The sequence below is a fragment of the Papaver somniferum genome, chromosome 2 (assembly GCF_003573695.1).
Source record: "Papaver somniferum cultivar HN1 chromosome 2, ASM357369v1, whole genome shotgun sequence".
Taxonomy (NCBI): Eukaryota; Viridiplantae; Streptophyta; class Magnoliopsida; order Ranunculales; family Papaveraceae; genus Papaver; species Papaver somniferum.
In genome coordinates, this window is record NC_039359.1 from 81,434,433 (window position 1) to 81,449,385 (window position 14,953).

Sequence of the window (14,953 nt, forward strand, 5' to 3'; positions counted from 1 at the left end):
GCAAAAAGGTAAAATTTTCATATTTGAAAGTTTTTGGTTGTGTTGGTTATGTTCATCTTAGTCCAGGTGAGAGGTATAAGATAAATGCTCAAGCAAAGAAGTGTATATTTCTTGGTTATGGAAATGACGCTTTTGGGTATAAACTTTGGGACTACGAGGGTCACAAAGGTATTAGAAGTAGAGACGTCACTTTTAATGAGAATGAGCTGTAGAAGGACAGGAATAAAATACAAGTTGAAGATGTCGTATCAAGCAACGTCGATAAGGAGTTGTACATCGATACTGATGATGTTTCTGGAAAAAAGTGTAGTACAAGAAGAACACGATGTTGTTGATGGCGTAGAAGTACAAGAAGGGACTTCTGCTGCAGTGGGAGTTATTCCTACAGTTCCACAAGAAGTACGAAGATCGTCAAGAACTCCGAAATCGAACCCAAGGTATGCTCTGAATTATCTATTACTTACGGATGGAGGTGAACCTGAAGATATTAAAGAATCACTAGCGTCTGATGATTCAGGCAAGTGGCAACTTGCTATGCAAGATGAGATAAATTCACTTGAGGAGAATGACACTTGGGTGTTAGTAAAATTACCAAGAGGTAAGAAGGCGTTGCATAACAAGTGGGTTTATCGGATGAAGTCTGGAGAAAATGGAGAAATTCTCTACAAGGCGAGGTTGGTTGTGAAAGGTTTCCAGCAAAAGCCTGGTGTTGATTACAACGAGATATTTTCTCCAGTTGTGAAGATGACTACTATACGAGTAGTGTTAAGTCTAGTGGATTCTGAAGATCTACACCTTGAACAGTTGGATGTAAATACAACTTTTTTTTCATGGTGACCTAGATAAAGAAATTTACATGAATCATCCAGAAGGATTCATAGTAAAAGGAAAGTAAGATATAGTGTGCAAGCTAAGAAGAGTTTGTATGGCTTAAAACAAGCCCCGAGACAGTGGTACAAGAAGTTTGATAACTTCATGCATAGAGGTGGTTACTCACGGTGCAATGAAGATCATTATTGTTACTTCAAAAGGTGCGGTTCTGAATACATCATATTATTACTGTATGTGGATGATATGTTGGTTGCCGGAACATCGCTACAAGAAGTTGAGAATTTGAAGAAACAACTAGCAAGTGAGTTTTCTATGAAAGATCTTGGTTAAGCAAAGCAGATTCTTGGTATGAGGATCATAAGAGACAGAGGTAAGGGTGTACTTATGCTTAGTCAGGCTGAATATATTGAACGAGTGTTGAAAAGGTTCAATATGGAGAATGCTAAACCAGTTAGTTCTCCACTTGGAAGTCAAATTTGTCTTTCAAGTATGCAGTGTGTGAAGACAGATGAAGAAAAGGAGTACATGGATAACGTACCATATTCTTCGTCTATTGGGAGTCTAATGCATGCTACGATGTGCATGAGGCCGGATATTGCACATGCAGTGGGAGTAGAGAGTAAATATGCAAGAAACCCAGCAAAACTACATTGGGAAGCTGTAATGTGGATTCTCAGGTATTTGAGAGGTAACAAAACCGTACCATTGTGTTATGGAAAAGGTGGTTATATCTTGAGGGGTTATGTGGATGCAGACTTCGCAGGTGATGTAGATAAAAGGCGAAGTACAACCGGTTATGTTTATACTATAGGGTCAGCTGCAGTGAGTTGGAACTCACGTTTACAGAAGTTGGTGACATTGTATACTACGGAAGCGGAGTACGTAGCAATAACAGAAGCGAGTAAGGATATGATTTGGTTACGAGGTTTGTTAGATGAGTTGGGAAAGCAACAACGATATAGTGTTTGGTTTAGCGACAGTCAAAGCGCTATACATTTAGCCAAGAACTCAGCCTATCATGCTAGGACGAAGCATATAGATATTCGTTATCATTTCATTCGGGATCTCTTAGAAGAAGGAGAGTTGAAGCTCGAGAAGATTCTTGGTTCGAAGAATCCGGCAGATATGTTTACCAAGGGAGTTACATCAGACAAGCTAAAGCTCTGCAAGGCTTTAGTTGGTCTTTCAGAATGAGGATATGGAAGGGGAGCCACACTGACATGAAGATGTTTTAGCACCGTCAAATCCAAAGTTGAAGAAAAGGAGAATTGAAGACAATAAATGAGTCTTCAAAGTGGGAGATTGTTAGTTGATTGAAGACTAATTATTTTCTAAGTTAGCCGTGACTGTTTTGGGAAAGGGGTTTCCTAAAACGGTTAGAATTCTTAGTGTCCAAGTTTGTAACCTCTATAATAGATAATTAGGCCTTGTAGAATTGTGTGGAGAAATTGTGAGTGAATACAATTGTAGAGAGAAAAGAGAGTTCTTTCTTGTATAGCTTTTAGGGCTAAAGGTAGGGTTTCGTTGTGATAGCATATTGGTGAGGAACAAGAGACAAGGTTATCATCTCGGGTAATTGTTGTGGTGTAACCAAGGGTTTGTTGGGATTCGCACGACGTTGTAATTGTTTTTCTTCATAGTGGATTTGAGTTGGTGCAGCTCAAAGTGAACGTAGACAATATATACACATTGTATGTATTGGTCGAACCACTATAAATCTTGTGTCTTGTGAGTTGATTTATCTTTCTCGTATTATTATAGTTTCTTGTGCTTGGTTTACTTATTATTCATCATAATATCTCAAGATCCGTTATTCCGCGGTTGTCAGCGATTCCATAAAAAAATTCTGACAAATTGGCCATGATTCGGATCAACAAAGCATGCCAGCAGAAATCAAAAAGAAATTAAATGTGTGTCTGGCATCATCACATGCTTATCCCCTGCAGCTGTTAGGAGGACATCTCAGAGGAGTAATTAAACATTTAGAGAGGTAAATGAATGTGCATGTCTCACATTCAAGAAGGTCGCCACTTTCTCGGCATCCTTGGCATGAGTCATATTTCTACAATTGAATGGAAGCACGGATATTAACACAATTTATTGTGACTTACAAACTTGGAAGTATAAAGAAACTGCTAACACATTCAGGGAAGGGAGAAACCTATATTCTAGCCCCACTCCCATCTCAGCATAAGCCTATTGTATAAAGAAACTGCTATACAACACGTAAATTTACTGATTATCACGAATTGAGTTGTGGAGTTCGATAAAAATGCAAATCTCTCTATCGTATAGCCGAAAGGAGAGACGTCGTCTAATCACAATTTTTTTTTTTAATAAGAAAGAAACTTCAATTAAAGATTTTAACGTAAGATTACATTTATTTCTTCTCTAATTAGAGATTGTAATCAGGAAGGAAAATTCTCACTCCAACATTGATCTATTCTGGTGGTTCTATCTCTCTTTGCTAAGCTATTTGCTACTTCATTTGAATCCACGTGCACAAAGGTGAATTTTCATTCTCTAAATCCTATTAATAAACTTCTGCAATCTTGAATAACATTATTATTAATACATCTGACTTTGCCTACAGTTCCATTTATTGCATCAACTACATTTAGACAGTCTCCTTCTAAATGCAATTTTCCCACAACTGAAGCTTTTGCCCACTTGATTGCTGCCAGTACTGCTAAGGACTCAGCTTGCTACTCATCTTGAGTTACCCCTGGGATTGATCGGGCGCTCCACATTGCCCTGCATAGGAAAATATTATCAGTCCAATACCCATATGTTTGTTTTCTTTTATAAAAGAGACATCAAAGTTTAACTTGTGGTAGCCACTTTCTGGCAAATGTCAGGGAATCACATTTCTACTCTGCCTAAAATTATTATGGCTTCTCCCTATCATGGGGATTGCATTCCATTCCCCTAACTCTTTAGTAACCTGGGCCACTAGCTTAGCAGCCTGCACTGTACCATTATCAAAACCACTATGCACCTCAGTTTCCAAATATGCCATATTGCAAAGCTAACAAACTGGACATATTTGTCTTGCTCAGATCTTGATGCATTAGTGGATTGAAACCAGCTAGCAATCCACTCCCGCAGATTAGCATTAGCTATATTCCCTGCAATATTAGCATCTAAAGGAAACCATAATTTTTTAGTAACTTCACACTCCATAAAAAAACGGTTAGCTATTTCAACATCATGCTGACATAAGAGACATTCACTAGGAATAGAGGAGATGAACCTACCAATCTTACCTCTCACAGGAACACGGTCATTAAGGAATTTCCATAAGAAATGTTTAACTTTTTGTGGGAAATTAAGTCTCCACAAAGCTTTCCCAGGGAAAGTGCTATTTCCAGAAACATTCAGATCTTGCAGAATACAGATATAAGCAGATTTGACAGTAAATTGTCCACTATGAGTTGGAGTCCACCCGAGAGTATCCTTACCAGATTGTGGAACTCTTATTCTACAGATTTCAGTTGCATTTTCATTCTCAAATAGACAATTTAAAGTATCTACCTTCCATTGTCCTGTTCCCTGAACCAAAAATTGATCAATAATTTTCATTCCATTAGAAACAAAATTACTACTTAGTAAAGTATCTCTAATTGTAACCCATTTGTCCTTCCAAATCTCTATGCAAGAGCCATCCCCTACTTCCTATCAGTAATGTTTCTTAATCAGTTCAAGACCCCTACAAATACCCTTCCAAACCCAAGAAACAGACTCAGTCCTAACAACATGAAGAAGATTAGAGTCTTAAAAATACTTATGACTCAGAATTTGAACCCAAAGTGCATCTGGTTCAGTTAGCATTCTCCAGTCTAATTTGGCCAGGAGGGCTATATTTAGGTATTCTGTCTTTCTTATATTGAGACCCCCAAGCTCAATGGGTTTAGAAACATTATCCCAACCCAAAATGTAACCTCCCTTAACATAACCTTTTTTTTTCCAAAAGAACTTTCTTTGAATAACATCTAACTTATTTGGTCATCTTTTTTGGCATGAGAAAAACAAATAAGTGGTGAGAAGCTAAGGTACCTAATGTTGACTTTATGAGCACAGTTCTTCCTGGTTGATTTATGTATTTGCCCTGTCAAGTATCTAGTCTATTTTCACAAGATTCTCCAAAGTGCTTGAAAGACTCCATTTTGTTTCTTTGCAGTAACAATGAAACTCCTAAGTACTTTTCAGCTAATCCTAAGTTTTTAATCTTAAGGATGGAAAGAATCTGAGTTTTTTTTCTAGGTTCAGTTTTAGGACTGAAAGCTATTCCTGACTTTTCAAAGTTTATAACCTGGCCAAAGTACTTACTGAATTTCTCTAGCATGGCCTATAAGTTCCTAACCCCCTTAATATTAGCCCTGGAAAACATAAGACAGTCATCAACAAAAAATAAATGACTCACTAAAGGACTGTTTTTAGTAACTTTAATACCTTGGAATCTTGGATGTCATTCTTCCTCTCTGTATCAATAAGCATTTTAGATAAAACATCCATACATATTATGAAAAAATAAGGGGACAAAGGGTCTCCCTGCCTGAGACCCCTTGTAGGATAATAAACTTCACCAGGCAGCCATTAAGCAAGATAGAAGTAGAAACTTTAGACACACATTTCTCTATAAGATTACACCAATGATCATGAAATCCAAGTTTTTTCAAAATGTAAATCAAAAATTTCCATTCAATTCTATCAAATGCCTTAGACATGTCTTGTTTGATAGCCATTAACCATGATTTGGTTCTATTTTTCCTCATACTGTCCACAAGATCATGACCAATAACAATGTTATCTGTTATTTGCTTAGAAGACAGGAAAGCTGCTTGATAGGGGCTAATAAATGTGTCCATGTGTTAGCATTTTTGTCAAATGGACCATAGAAACCGGTAGATTTACGTAGACAGTGTATGACCACTTTTTTGTCAAATGGACCCTAACGGTTTTATAAAAAGATTGCAAAATTTCAGTGTGCAATTTTGATAATGTCCGTTGGATCTCGCAACTTAAAAACACGGAATTGCTGAGATCCGTTCATCTAATATGGGATTTCGGTGTGTGAATTCTATATCGTTCAATCGATAAGATGACTTAAATACACGGATTTGATGAAAGCCGTTCATCTATAAAGGATCTCAATACAAAAATAGCCATGTTTTTATTTTCACCAAACCACCCACCGTCACCGGAAGAAACGCCATCACCACAAGCATAACCAGCGCTACCACCACCTCAGCCACATAATCTCTCTGTTTATCCACCATCAATACCAGTAGCACTGCACCACCATAACCACTACCAGCACCATCGTCGCAGCCGCCGTCATCACCGCCGCCACTACCAACACAAACAAATATCTTCTGAAAATGTAATCAAAGAACATATCCTTATGTATTTACATAGATTACATGAGATGAATCGAAAAATAGTAACAAAATCAAAACGATAAATTAGTAGATGGATCAAACTAAAATTATGTTCCAGATCCACACACAGAGAAGGGATCCAATCAAAAATTTAAAAATCAATACAAACCCAAAAAAAAAGGCCAAAAACATAGAGTAAATGAAATTTTGATCATCAAATCAAAACCGAATGAAGCTTGAAATCTAATACAGACTCTAATTAAATCCTACTACAACCCCAATCATGTTCCAGTTCCACCACCATTACCATTACCACTTTTACGTGTATTCACTTTGACAAAACCAGATCTTCTTTGATCTTCGTCGATAATTCTACGGCAATACCATCACCACTGTTACGGAAAAAACACCATAACCACGAAACACCGTCACCACTACCTCTTCTTCGTCTTTTAATTTCCTATTTGGAGATTTTGTTGTTTTTTTAAGAAAACAAATCTACCATACACCCCCAAATTAGATTCATTCTCAAACCCATCTTCTAATTCCATCAACTATCTTCACTGCATCAACACTCCAAAAGACAGCAAACCCTAAATTAAGACCCAGCAACTACCATCTCTGCAATTCAGTAGCAACGTCAACATAAATTGGTAGCAAACTCACTAGTACCCATCAGCTCAAGTATTGCAATTCGATTCAAAACTCTGCAACCCTTAAATCGAAGACTAATCACAGTAACTCATCATTACAAATCTGAAAATTCATTGTACTTTCTGAACAAATTAACATACTTTCTGAAGGCAGTGATCAGTGGAAATGGAATCATGACAAAGGTTTCTCGGTGGCTAATTGTTATACTTTTCTGGACATTGATGTCTACCTCTCTTTTCTGCATAAACAAGTCTGGAATTCTAAAGTCCCTCTAAAAGTCTCTTTTTTAGTTTGGACTCTTTGTCACAAAGGCGCCCCTACTTTAGACTTTCTATTCAGCATTGGGAAGGTGGATAATCCGAATTGTTTGTTTTGTTCGCTTTTTGTTAAATGAAACGATCATTTGTTCATTCATTGCAAAGAAGTCGCTAAAGTTTGGAACTATTTCTTAAATAGTTTTGGTATTAGTTGGAACTTTGCGTAAGGTGTGAAAGCTACTATCTGGGAATGGAGGAATAAGAAAGGAAGGAAAATACGTAGGAAACTTTGGGGTTTATTACCCTTTGCCATCTGGTGGACAATTTGGAGCGAAAAGAACAATCGTCTGTACTCTAACATGTATATGCATACAAATCAACTTATTATCGTTGTGAAGTGTACGCTTTTCAATTGGTCTTTGCACACTAAATTATTTGAGGGTCATTCTCTGTCAGCTCTCATTTATTATTGGGATATTGTAATTGGTATGAGCTAGCCTTGTTATCTCAATCTTTAAAGCTCACAACTTTGTGAGTTTTCATTTTTTTAATCTAATTTTTCCCTTTCTTCAAAAAAATAAATTCATTATACTTTTGAAAACTCATCATCCGAAAAGTAGACCAGAAAAAAATAGGAAAAATTAAGCGCATGCCCAAAAAAAATAATATTTTCATTGTCTAGCCCACAATTAATTTTAGGTACCGTGACACCCATAATTATTTCCTTGACACCCATAATTATATGAAATTATTAAAAATGTCTGCATGACGGATAATGCATCTGCATGATGGGTTATGCATCAGGGGTATAATTGGCAACGCAACTTGGATATAACATATCTAAAAATCCGCGCCTTGGAATTTTACAAATTTTATATCGTTGGAAATCTTTTTAAGAGAGCTACGCAACGAGTACAAATAACAATATCAAAAAAAAAATTTCACGAAAAAATCGGAGGTGATCATCATTTTAGGAAAAATTTCGAAAACTGACTACATAACCATTATGCAGCCACCAAAAAAGATGCATAACACATTCTGCAGACGCATAACGAATTATGCAACCATTTTCTCGACTGCATAACAAATTATGCATCTAGCAAGTTATGTAACCATTGTTTTGGTTGATTTTAGTGCGTACATAAAAAATTGATGCATAATGCAGTATGCATCCATATTTACGGATGCATATCAGGTTATGCATCTATTTTCTCGATGCATAAAAGATTGTGCAACAATTTCTCGATGCATAATGCATTATGCAGTCATATTTTCGGATGCATAACAGGTTATGCATCCATTTTCACGACTGCATAACATGTTATGTAGATATTATTGTAGGTGTATGACAAGTTATGCATCTTTATTCACATTTCCATTTTCTTTTAAATGCACGTCACACCCACACCAAACCCATTTGCACTTCCATCTCCTTTTCCTTGCCACTGCAACATAAATTCAATTTTTATTTATTTGTTGTGTCGAAAAACCTCAAAGTTCGGAACCAAATGGCTCTCCTGGACTATCCAATTTCTCTTATTCCCGATATGAACTTCAAAATGAATTTATGCGATACTATTATTACTAATCACCTTTGAAAATAAGTCGATCCTGTAGTGTTGTTTCTAGGATCCTCCAACCCGGACTTAAAGCTTTTTCAAGACTTATATCAATACGGGGCATGTTGGTCCCGTTGCTCACTACTTAATTTCACCATGATCAAAAATAACAAAAGCAAACAACAGCGGCATTACTAGATATATGAAGAAATCTGCAATTACATCTAAACTTTGGCAAATGCTAATTTGCTCTTCAGTTTTTAGCCATATTGATCAACAGTAGTAACATCATCAGAAATCTGATCCGCTACCGTCACCGTTAGTTTTTCCACGGTCAGTTTCTCCTTATATATGTCGTTGTTCCGATGATTCATCTTGGCACCAAAACCAAAACCAATTAGATTCAAGGTTTTATTGTACTCCTCAATTAGGTCCATCTTCAAACACTTTCAGTACAAATACTGTATATACTACTAGTGTTAATCAGGCGAAGAAGAAAAAACATACAGATTCAGTATTTTATCAAATTTATTTCGTTCTTCTACTAATAGATCCATGGTAGACGATGAACAACCACCACCAGAGCAACAACAACAAATCCCAATTCCGATTCCAATTCCAGATCCACATACCAGATTTGTTGAGAACTCAACAATTTACAGGGCATCAGTATCAACACCATCCCCAATTTCATCAACTTGGTACTCATCGTTAATCCCTAATCGTCGGAAAACAACACAAGAATCACCGTCTCGATCTGATTCAAACCCATCTGTTCTTCTCAATCTTAAATTCGAAATCAATTCCCAAAAACCCATGAATCTCTCCCTTTTTCTGAGTTTTAGGTGCCGCATTCTTCTCTTGGTTTCAGACAGTATAAGACTAACTATTCATATTGACTAATTTGATTTCTAGGGATGGATTTGCCGATGTATAATTTTACTCATTGGAAATTCACGGTATAGTGGAGAGGAAGAAGAAAAGGAATAGAAGATGAAGAAGAAGGAAAAAAAACACAGTAACAGAATTTTATAAACTAAGGGTTTGAGAATAATTTGTTCCTAAAAGATGGGTGCGCGCCTTCAGATTTCTGGGCGTGGATTTTACGGTGAGAAAAATCTGAAAAATGGAACTCCGTATAGTTTTCACAAAAAATATAATAAGTGGTGGTGGTTACGGTGTTCGTGCCTTATAACAGCTTTCTTAGCTTTAACTTAAGTTTTCAGAGCCTTAAGTCTGGCTGTCATGCGCACAAGCACCACACATAGAATACATGTCCGTGGTTAAAAAAAATGGTACACCGACTCATTACAGGTTCACCGTTAGGGTTTACGGCGAATATGGTGATTTCTCAATGAGATTCATTATACCAGCCTCTGTAATTTTTTGTAGTTTTTCTTGGGTAGCCGAATCCCCTTTCCGCTTCTCTTTTTTTGTTCGGTTGTAATCATTGGATTAAAGTACCCCTTTTAAGTGCCTTTTTTCAATGAAATTTCTACTTGACGGATCAAAAAAAAAACTACAGGAGAACTGTGAACAATTGTTGCTCAAAACTTCAAGTACATGTACAACAAACTTTTTGTATTAAATTTTTGTTTTTTATTTGAAGCACAACTTTTTTTTATTAAATGGTCAGTTTCTTATAAGCTACACCACGGTCCGCGAGTTATAACCCCAAAGGTGTCAATATCCATCCACAAAAAACCCATCAAAACAAAAATAACACAAAAACCCCAAAAAAACAAAAGTAACACAAAAACCCCAAAGAATTTGATGAAACCAATTTCGAAATTTGGGGTTTTTGTACCAATTTTGAAAAATTTGGGGGTTTTGTATCAATTTTGTTTAAGATAGAGTTTTAATGGATCCCAACATTTGAACGGGGTTTTTGTACCACAAGTTTGGTCACCTTGGATTTTTATGACTAGTTTTGTTTTTTTAATCTATATATATATACAAGCTATCATCTACACATAAACCACATCCCATGTACTCCCGTAAGCTATTAGTCTTACGTCCCTGCCTTGCAGCCCTCGCAGTTTTCTTCTCTTCTGCTCATCCTAATCAAAATCATCTTTCAGTAGCTCTTTTCCGAAGCAATGTTTTCGCTGATGAAGAACTTGGTTTATCTTTGTCTGATATTTTCCCTTCTCCCTCTTACAATCACTGCCCGAGATACAATTAGTGCACCAGATAACAAGGCCTTCAAGTTTGACGCTATATACCAGTTTGGAGACTCCATATCTGATACTGGAAACTTAATTCGCGAAGGTCCTGTTGGTGCAAGGTCTTATGCTGCTCGCTACCCTTATGGAGAGACATTCTTCCGTAGAGCCACTGGTCGTTGTTAGATGGTCTTTTAATGATTGACTTCTTCTGTAAGTATTAATCCCAGTGTCTTCTTTTAGGTTTCTTTATTTTTATTTCTCTGCTCGGCTTTTTTTTTTTTTTAATTTTCTTACACGTAATATTTAATAACTTTCAAACAGTGTCATTAGAAATTAGATACTAGTAATAGTACATGATTATTTTCATTTTTTTACTACAGCTATGGCTTTTGGTCTTCCATTTTTGAACCCATATTTAGAGAGTGGCGTTTCATTTCATCAGGGAGTCAATTTTGCCGTAGCCGGAAGTACAACACTTCCTCCCTCATTTTTCAGGGAGAGGAACATTCATGCCCCTTCTACTGATAGTCATCTTAATGTGCAATTGGATTGGTTTCACAAACATCTCAATTCCTCTTGCCATACACTTACTGGTAAAACCCAAGGAAACTCTCTTTTAGCTTAATTCAAAATTTCTTGTTATATAAAATAATGTATTTTGTACTTTTTATTCTTGTTATATACTAAATTTCTTGTTCAAAAACAATTTGTAGAGTGTTGAAACAAGCTTCAACATTCTCTTGTATTCATGGAGAGATCGGTGGGTGACTACAATTATACATTCTTCCAAAATAAACCCATGGAAGAAATCCACACTTACGTCCCCCATGTTGTCGGAGCTATAACCCACGGCGTTAGGGTAAGTCCATTTGATCAATCTTATGTCTAAATTTATCTTAGTTTCTAACTACGTGGATATGCAATTGTATATATTAGTAGTTAAAAAACAACATGTTTTTGCGCTTGAGCAGGAAGTCATCAGAGCTGGAGCTAGACACATAATTGTTCCTGGTAATTTCCCATTAAGATGCATATCGATATATCTCTCTTCATTCCATAGCCAAAATAGAAGATCATATGACGATATGGGATGCTTATCGGTTTAAATGAGTTTGCGAAGTATCACAATTAGAGCTGGCAATCCGAGCCAAAACCCGCGGGTTGGCCCGTCCCGTCCCGTGAAAACCCGCACCCGTCCCGGATCGTAACTAAACAAGACGGGCGCGGGTTGTATAATTAGTGGCTTGTGAAGAAACGGGTTGGCCCGTCCCGTCCCGTGAAACCCGCGGGTAACCCGGCTCAGTTCACTAGGCCGCGTGTCACACAAACACAATGACACGAAAACCACTAAAAAACGAAAACCCTCTTCACCAGAAAAAGAAAACAAAAACTCTCTAACCCTGCAACTCAGAAGCAATCTCTCGATCTCTAAATCTCTCAAAAGATAACCCATAATCAGAAAACCCTAACTCAGAAGCAATCTCTCAATCTATTCAGCAGAAACTCAAAGGATTAATCTCTCGAACTCAATCAGATCTCACCAAGGGGTAAGAATCTCTCATACTCTCAAATCTTAAGAATAATTTCTGTTCCAGTTTTCTGTTTTAGGGATTGTATAATTTTGAGTTTTTTTTTTCCTCTCAGAAATGTTTAGAACTTTAGATCTTAACATGCAACTTAAGTTTTGTTGCTTATATGATGAAATTTATATTGGGTCCTGTTTAATTTTGGGGATTTTTGATTTTAGATCTTTAATTTTGGTCTTTGATTTTCATGATGATTTTCATCATAATTTTGGTCTTTTTGATGATTTTGTCTCTGTAGCTCATTTATGCAAATCAACTCATTTGTTAACATGCTTTGATTGATGATAAGTACGCACAAATCAACTGAATTTTATTTCTTTGGTTGATGATAAGTATTTGAAATGATTTCTATTCATCTCATTTGTCTATATCCGAAATCCATGTTTAAATTGCATATGCATACACACAGAGAGATGTCCGTATTTCTTATGTGGATTTGAATTTTTAAAAATCCTGCAGATAATTTGAAATGCACATGAACTGTTTGATACTATTTCTGGTGGAAATAATGTTCCTGGACTAGTTTAGAGGAGTCCCGTCTCATTTCTAATTCCGTCCAGTTTTCTGTTTTGTGGCATAAATTAAGCCTTGTATGGTTTTACCCTCTCATAGTGTATGCATGACATATCTCCTATTTTACATGATCGTTTGTTGTTATGTGGATTTGATTGATTTTGACTTTCATAGTCAGAATTAGATAAACTACTTCTGCATATTGTGTATAAGTTGGATACTGTAAACCAGTAAGAGTGTCAATCGACGTACAGAGAACTGAAACCATGAAATATGTCTTGTCATTAATTATAATGTCTGCAAAAGAGAGCCAGACCCAAAGAGTAGTGACTGAGATGCTATATGGGTTTGAAGATTTCCTTTTTATTATTCACATGCTTTATTTAGTATTTGAAATAATAATAATATGCACAAGAGTTCATGTTCTGGATATGAAATGATGGTTTTGTGTTAGCTTTTGAGCCACATTGATAATTGAATTCTGTTTTTGCAAGGCATAACTGCAATAATGAAGACTAGCAAGGAAGCAGTAAAGAAGAAGCCGGTCAAGCAGTTGGAAATAAAGGTTAAGACTTGTCATCTCAATTGCAGTGTAAACAAATTTCCGTATAACTTCTCATTTTAACTAAGCTATGGTTGTTGCAGATGAAAAACAAAGAGAAGACTGATGAAGCATCCCTGATAAATAACAAGTCCAAAACTGATAATGCTGAAGCAGCTGAACCATCTTCTAATATAATTGCAAAGTAGTTTAGTTTTGCAATTTTGAGTTTTTGAATCGAAATCAAATGAATTAGATGAAATGATGAATGTTAAATTAAGTACTTAGGTTGGGAATGAGCTTTAGATGGCCTGAATGTGGCCGGAAATAGCCCAGAAATCGATTTCTGGCGAGTTGACTCAACAAAAACCAGCTAACCCGTGAGCTCCCGTGAACCCGCAAGCTTTACCCGGGACGGGCGCGGGTTGGAGAAATGACCACCCGTGAAGAATTTCAACCCGCAAGCTTAGGCTTGTATTAACCCGTAACCCGCGGGTTGGTCACAAACCAGCCCCGGCCCGCCCGTTTGCCAGCTCTAATCACAATAACTATTTAAATGGTGCGTTGCAAGGACTGAGGCAAGAGTTTCCCAATGTTGTCATAGTTTATGGTGATTATTACAACGCATTCCAATCGGTTATTCGTCGATCTCGTTCCCTTGGTTTTAATCAATCTTCGGTGTCAAGAGCATGTTGCGGAGTCGTTGGAGCTCCTTATAATTTTGACGGAAGTCGGATGTGTGGAAGTCAAGGAGTTCCTGTTTGTTCAAATCCTTCTCATCACATCCATTGGGATGGAGTCCATCTCACACAAGCAGCATACATGCATATGGCAAGTTGGCTCATTAATGATTTCCGTTCATCTAAAATCCAATCTTAAACAAGATTTGATCGTTTGCAAGTTTTTGCTTTAAATTTAATTTAAGTTGAAACGATACATTAGGTTCATTTTTCGTCGAATTAACATTAAATTCATCTTCGATAATTTATTGTTTTAACACCTTTTGGTAATTTATTGTTATTGTTGCAAGAATGAGTCAATTTTTTCTTCTTCTTTATTACTAGCATAGAATGGTGGTACGTAGATTGCTTCTTAAATCCTTTGTAAGTTATCTTATTTTAATACTCAGGCAAGAATGAGCGAGTGACTTCACTATAGTATATTGTGTAACCTCTCGGGAACAAACATGACCATGGGCTTGGAGAATCATACCCAAAGCCACAACTTGTGGACTGTTAAAGCACATGCCCAGTAACATCTTTAAAAGGTACAAACCGAGTGTTTTGATGCAAAACTCATACTTCCCATCAAAACCTTGGAAACAAGACTTCTGTGAAACTTGAATTACTTTGTGTACCGGAAACATGCAAAGAATTCTAAGATTTTACAAACTCACAATCAGGCACTTACACGGTTCCAACGAATCCTTGGGTGGGATATGTAAGACTTGGTTTGCAGGATTC

The 14,953-nt window shown here is 36.7% G+C and overlaps 1 long non-coding RNA gene and 1 pseudogene across 1 annotated transcript; both read left to right on the forward strand.

Moving 5' to 3' along the window:
* The first annotated feature begins 10,781 nt into the window (after positions 1 to 10,781).
* LOC113351489 lies at positions 10,782 to 14,369 on the forward strand (annotated as a pseudogene).
* Positions 12,243 to 13,786, forward strand: LOC113348184. Its single transcript, XR_003359531.1, has 3 exons — positions 12,243 to 12,397; positions 13,444 to 13,514; positions 13,595 to 13,786. It is a non-coding gene; the product is annotated as an uncharacterized LOC113348184 (long non-coding RNA).
* Positions 14,370 to 14,953: the final 584 nt, after the last annotated feature.